The sequence below is a fragment of the Stegodyphus dumicola genome, chromosome 3 (assembly GCF_044657685.1).
Source record: "Stegodyphus dumicola isolate Sdum_Otavi_A_Nest chromosome 3, ASM4465768v1".
NCBI classification, from domain to species: domain Eukaryota; kingdom Metazoa; phylum Arthropoda; class Arachnida; order Araneae; family Eresidae; genus Stegodyphus; species Stegodyphus dumicola.
The window spans coordinates 258,200,115-258,206,942 of record NC_140770.1 but is presented as its reverse complement, the minus strand read 5'-3'; the positions used below and the strand labels follow the sequence as shown (position 1 = coordinate 258,206,942).

Below are 6,828 nucleotides of genomic sequence, written 5' to 3'. Positions count from 1 at the left end.
TGACTTATGTGCTGATGTCCTAAATACTTAGAAAGAATTTTCTGAATAATTTGCAGAATAAACAATAGATATTAGGTTCTCGTTTTTCAGGATAGAGTTAAGAAAACTTAATTTTTTATTTGCTCAAAATAAATTAGGTTTAAGTTTTATGAGTAGTTACATAAATAAAGCTTACAATTATTTACTTTATTTTTACTAATACATTTATCTACATTAACAAACTCACTAAAATATTATGTAAATATTGTTTATTTTCATTACATTTTAATGAAAAAGAAGAAGCCAATATTTTAGTTTTAACAATTACTCTTAACTAAAATTTTCCAGCGTTCTTAGAGATATAATCTGCCGATCGTCCGTTGATGAAATAAATTAGATTTACGCTAAAGTCTTAAACTGACGCGTCTAATGACAGTCAGCATTGTTAGCAGACAGCTGTGATATTACTAAAGCTATTATAATGAAACTAGAAAATATTGGGCAGATTTGGTCTCGAAATTAAGTAAAACAATTTTTCGTCTAGTCAAGAAAATGAAGGGGATTTTTACTCATTATGGGTAAATATTAATAGTTTTCGAAGAATTTTTTATAATTTATTGATCTCGGAAACGAAATATCGGGTTGGAGGGAAAGTTCTGTCGTATTTTAAATAGGCAGGTGATTTTTCTTGTAAATAAAAAAAACATCTGGCTAGTGAGTCAATCGGATTTTTTTTTGTTTTGTTTTTTTTAGCTGCTGTATAATATAAAAGGTGCCCTTTTTTACTGCATGTAAAAATTTATGTGCGGTATTTGGAAAAGATATTGTAAATGTTCGTACTTGTCAAATATGGTTTAGCAAATTTCGTTCCGGAAACCTGAGCCTCAAAGAAAGTGTTCGATCTGGACGACCATCCAAGATCGATAATGCTGTTTTGCGATCCATGTTGGAAAATAATCCACATTTAACAAGTCGAGAAATTGCAGAAGAGTTTGGCATTCATCATACAACTGTTGGAGATCACATTAAATCTCTTGGGTTTGTGTTAAAGCAAAGTGTTTGGGTTCCACATGAATTAACGAAAAAGAATTTGTCTGATCGTGTAAGAATATGTTCATCACATCTGATTAGACACAATGTGGAGCCGTTTTTGGACAGGCTGGTTTACTGGAGATGAAAAGTGGATTCTTTACGGGAATATTAAAAGAAAAAAATCTTACTGCAAACCAGGAACATCATCAGCAACAGTTCCAAAACCAAGTATCCATCAACGAAAAGTACTGCTTTGTTTGTGGTAGGACAGGAAAGGTCCAGTGTATTACGAGTTGCTGAAACAGGGAAAAAACATCAACGCGGATCTGTACTGCAATCAGCTGGATAAATTGAATGCAGCTATCAAAGAAAAAAGGCCAGCATTAGCGTCCAGAAAAGGAATAGTGTTCCATCACGATAATGCTCGCCCGCATACTGCAGTGGTGACACTACAAAAACTGAATGCGTTAGGATGGGAAATCCTTAGTCACCCCCCGTATTCACCTGACATTGCACCCTCTGATTATTACCTGTTCAGATCTTTGCAAAATTATCTAACGGGAAAAAAATTCAAGTCTTTTGAAAATGTTTCTAAGGCAGTTGCTGACTATTTTAACTCCATGGATGAGAACTTCCACAAAACAGGAATTTACAGGTTACCTGGAAGATGGCAACAGGCTGTAACAAATAACGGAGCATATATAATTGATTAATATTAAACACATATTTTTATAAATGAATTCAAATATTTTCTTTAAAATACGACAGAACTTTCCCTCCAACCCAATATAAATTGACTTTTAAAATAGAACCAAAGTATTTGTAAGGAATTTTTATGTTTCCTTATCGCATAACTTCATTATGTAACCGGAAAGCAGGTGTTGCTAGTAATTGGAAGGACCAAAATTCAAGCCTCGGCGAGGATATTGCTGATTTTTCGGGCCTCTTGCTGTCTGAGACTACCAAATGTACAAATAGCGGATATTTATTATCTTGATTTAACTCTCCCGCATCGACAGAGGCCAAAATCTGTTCCTTTCAAACATCTGAAACGACCATGTATACGAATTTTTGCTCGATGGAATTCCTTTCCCTTCTGCCAAGTAGAATGTTGCAACGTTAACAATAACCTACTCAAGTGATTACTTTTCTCTTAGGGATCGTTGTGCGGTTTCACCCGTTGTGCAGTATGCCCTTAGGAGATGACTACAACCACGTACTAAGTGCATACTGCACAGTGAGTGAAACCGCACAACGATCCCTAAGAGAGAAGTAATCATTTCACTTGAGTAGGTTTCTGTTAACGTTTCAACATTCTACTTGCCAGGAGGGGAAGGAATACCATCGAAAGAAAATTCGTATTCATGGGCGAGCTGTGATAAAAGAGGAAACATATAATAAACGCCAACACGAGTTCTAGCCGACTTACTAGTGGAGTCATTAGTATCAATATTGTTTTCCATTTCTGTAAATTTTTAAACTGCTTTGTTGTTTGTGTATCGTTGAAATATTGTGTTACAGCTTTATTTAGATATTTGTTGCTTTTAGGATAACAGTTTTAAGGTTTATTTCGCATGTAGTTAAATTTGTGGTCTCATATTTTAAGTGTTTTATTTCTTACATAGAATAGCAAATCTTTCAAATCAGAGTTCAGCAACTTTTGAAATGTAAAAATATCTGAAGTAGAATGCGAAAAGGAGAAAATTCGCTCGTGACGGGCCATAACGACAATTTTTGTCACATTTAGCTTTTTTTGCCCCCCCCCCTCCCACTTGGCAACTTTCTGGAAGATCAGGGGAAATAGATTTTGGAAGTCCTACAAGAGACTTTTCGGGAAGGTTCCAGAAGTCCGTGCTCCACCAGATCTACGACTATGTTATACTATATAAATACGGTTCCAACACCTGGAAGGATTAATTTGTTTATCAGCTGTGTATATACAGGGGTTCAAAGATAGTTAACTGAAAGTGGGATTTAGAGTTTGCGTTCTAAGCGATTTGAGTAACTGACGATATATCTCGTGCGCTTAGGAGGAATTGGTAAATATCTGCGTTGTCCTTCAGGTACTTATAGATATTTAGTTTTCTGTGCGTCGTTAATTTTCACTTTGTATGCTCTTTTTGATAATAAATTGTGAGCTTTTTTCTTTCAACTCATCCGGAGTAGTTAGTCAAAGGAATAACGAAGATAAGGCTCCATAATAGCTTACTAACAAGATAGTGAATATGGTAAGGTATTGGTAGGATAAGGATTTTCCAGAATTTTCAATGTGAGAATAAAAAATTCATGTATAACCATTGTCTTCTCTAAATAAAAGGGTCTCTCAGTTTCGGGAATTTTCAGAGAAAATCGAATTAGATAGAGTTTTGAAATCGCAAGGTACATCTAAAAGTCATATTAAATTTTTTTTTAGTCTTTTAACTTGTGCTTTAAAACTTTGTGTTTTAGGTCGTATCATAATAGTTCCTAAACTTCTTATTTGAGACCCTAAAGAAACTTTGCATCAATATTATAACTCCACTTTTTCAGTATCAACATACATCGCAACCACATTTATCAGGGCACATATATCAAGAGCTGCCGCCTTATCTACAGTTCTGATTAGGAAAGAGAGTCCAATTCTGAGTAACATTTAAATATTTCAAAGTTCTATCTATACCCGAAACAAGAATTTCCGTAAAGCAAACTTAAGTTATACTTCGGGAAAAAAAAAAAAAAAAAAAAAAAAAAAAAAAAAAAAAAAAAAGAGACAGTTTTATATCTCCCGTTCTACGTTCTATTCGGCCGATTGACGAAATTCAACTTGCGTTTTTTATGTCTCGAAAGCACGACTTAGGATATGTATTAGATTTATATACAACATTGTTCTAATATATGTATTTTGAACAAAATTGGACTTTTTCTGAAATGACATATCAGTTTTTTCATATTACGACGCTAAAGCACAAATTATGCCCAAATAATGAATTTTGTAAAATTTTCTGCGCAATTTACGGAGAAATTCAAAAATTTTATATTTTTTCAGTTTGCACCAAGAATAATTCACTTGGCGAAATTCTTAATTTACAGCAAACTATTTTCCTTTCCTGTTTTAATTGTAAACGAGCGGGAAATAAGTCATCGTTCATCCATTTAAATAATTTTCACAAAACGAGTAAATACATTGGCGTTATTATCACTTAACAAACATGCCAAATTTCAAAACTCGCCAAAATGTAAATTCATGTACTTCTTAGGAACTTTTGAATTAAAAACTCTAATTTTTTGCAAGTATGCTTAGAATACATCTACATTAAGATGATGTTAAGAATTTTATTTAATTAGTATGCTTAAAATTATTAGTATGCTTAGAATACATCTACTTTAAGATGATGTTAAGAATTTTATATTTTATATTTAAAATTTTTTTCAAAAAATTTATAAAAAATATTTTAAAATATAAATTTTAAAAATAAATCATAAAAAAATGGGCGAATTTTATTTGGAATGAACCTAAATTTCGATTTCTGGAATAAGAAATCAAGTAAATTTAATAAAAAAAGGTATATTAATATATATATATTAAATTCAATTAACACTGAGGAGCTAAAATTTTTAGAGCTGCTTATTTTTTAAAAACGACTCTAGTGATTTTTTACAAAACTTGGCAGTTTGGCATGATTTGAGTCATAGAATCGAAATAAAAAAATTATATGTCATTTCAGAAAAAGTCCAATTCTGTGTCAAAATACCTATTTTAGAACAATGCTATATATATATACATATCTAATACATATCCTAATTTGCAGTTTGTAGACATGAAAAACGAAAGTTGAATTTAATCAATCGGTCCAGTAGACCGGGAGACATAGAACTGCCCCATTTTTTTTTTCGCTGTGTACATCCCATACATCAGGGGTTCTCAACCGGTGGTACTCGTACCACTGATGGTACGCAACAGAAAAGTAAGTGGTACGCGCAAAGAAGCAACACTTAAATTCAAAATTTAATCTCTAAGATCCTGATTGAGTGTTTTCTCTAACACTCGTAAATTTATGCGATCTGAACTTTGTTCGAGCTTACTGGTAGTAGTAGTACTTTATAGTGGTGGTACTAAAGGTTTTCAGTTTTTATTTAGATGCACGCGATAGTCAAAAGGTTGAGAACCGCAGCTGTTTCCAGAGCTTTTCCTGGTGCAGCCGCAGTTAGTTTCAAATTAGGAAATTTTGCCTCCTGTATGAATATTTTTAATCTCATACTTCGTAGATAAAATGTTGAAGCATTAGAGAATGTGTCTATGTCTTTAAAATCTCATTTCCTTAAAGCTATTTAATCGGCTTACTTTATCGGTATATGTGAGGATAATGATAGGGTTAGGTTATTTGAATATAGTAAAGCATATAAGGGCTATATGCGTAAGAGGAAGAATGCCTTCGTTGTCACTTTTCTGAAGGTAACTGAATCGTATTCATATTACTTATGGAGGAAAACCATGAAAACCAGTCATGTTACTAAGTAGTTCTCCTGGTCTTAAACTCAGGTCAAAATATCAGTATTCAACGGTTTTAACCACTCGCCCACTGGTGGAGCTCATAATGATGAGATTTTTCCACCAGTTAACTTCTGTAAATGAATAATAATATCAGTATTGATGTATGTCCTAATTAGACCAAGATTATTGTTAATTCAGAGTGTTTGAAAATTGTTGAATCCAACACTAACGTGTATCTCTCATAAGCGAATAATGGAATACAAAAAGGCCTCCTGAAAATTATACAAACTAATTTATACATTTTAATTTGACTTTTATTAAAATCTAAAAGAATTTTACTGGATGAAATTACTGTACCCTAAAATCTGACCGCATCTATAATATATTTTGCAGACCGCCCAACAAGGATAGTGGTTAGCGACGCTGACTGCTGTAACGTAGTGCCCGGATTCGAATCCCGGACAAGGCGCGCATATTTATAAATGTGTTCGGCTTATGCGGCATGGAGGCATTCTAAATATGCGGCGACCCGAAAGTTCTCTCAAGAGGTTGGTGGTAGGGAAAGAGGGGTGAGAGACCTTTAGACCCATCTCCCCGAAGTGCTCTTCATCAAAACTGGGGGCGGAACTGAGAAAGGTTGTACTGTCATCTGTATGTTGCTCAAAATTATCGAATCCTCAAAATCGACAACAGTTTCTTATTACTAACATTTTAACGGTGTTTAAATTGCAATTATTAGATACATTCATACGGCTGTAGAGACATTACGTATTTGTTTGAAAGCGGGAGAGATAAAAAATGAGCAATGCCCTCGCCGGGACTCGAACCACGGACCTCTTGAATAAGCGCCAAGCATGCTGACCATTACACCACGAAGGCATGCTAAGAAGGCGGGAGAAATACCTTATATAATCCCTCTTTTAAAGGGCTACTGGGGATGACAGGACCCAATCCCCAAATCCTGGTGGTGGAGGATCATCATCAACCACTTTTTTTTAGTTCGGGCGCCACAGTAGAGACATTAGGTATTTTTTGAAGGCAGGAGAAATGAAAAATGAGCAGTGCCCTAGCTGGGACTGGAACCACGGACTTTTCGAATATGCGCCTAACGTGCTGACCATTACACCACGAAGGCATGCTAAGAAGGCGGGAGAAATACCTTATATAGCGTTAAACAGTAAAAATGCCTAGAATTAAATTACATATTTCATAAACTTTAAAATTCAAGGCTTCAATCATATCAGGTTCTCTTGACTTTATTTTCGGTAGCATATATAATTCAGACTTATTTAGGTTAAAAATAAATAAATTTTATAAGATTCTAGGAAGAAACCGATTTAATTACA

The 6,828-nt window shown here is 34.0% G+C and overlaps 1 non-coding gene across 1 annotated transcript; it reads right to left on the bottom strand.

Annotated features, from left to right (window-relative positions):
• Positions 1-6,288: 6,288 nt before the first annotated feature.
• On the bottom strand, positions 6,289-6,361 carry TRNAK-CUU (transfer RNA lysine (anticodon CUU)). The gene has a single exon. It is a non-coding gene; the product is annotated as a tRNA-Lys (tRNA).
• Positions 6,362-6,828: the final 467 nt, after the last annotated feature.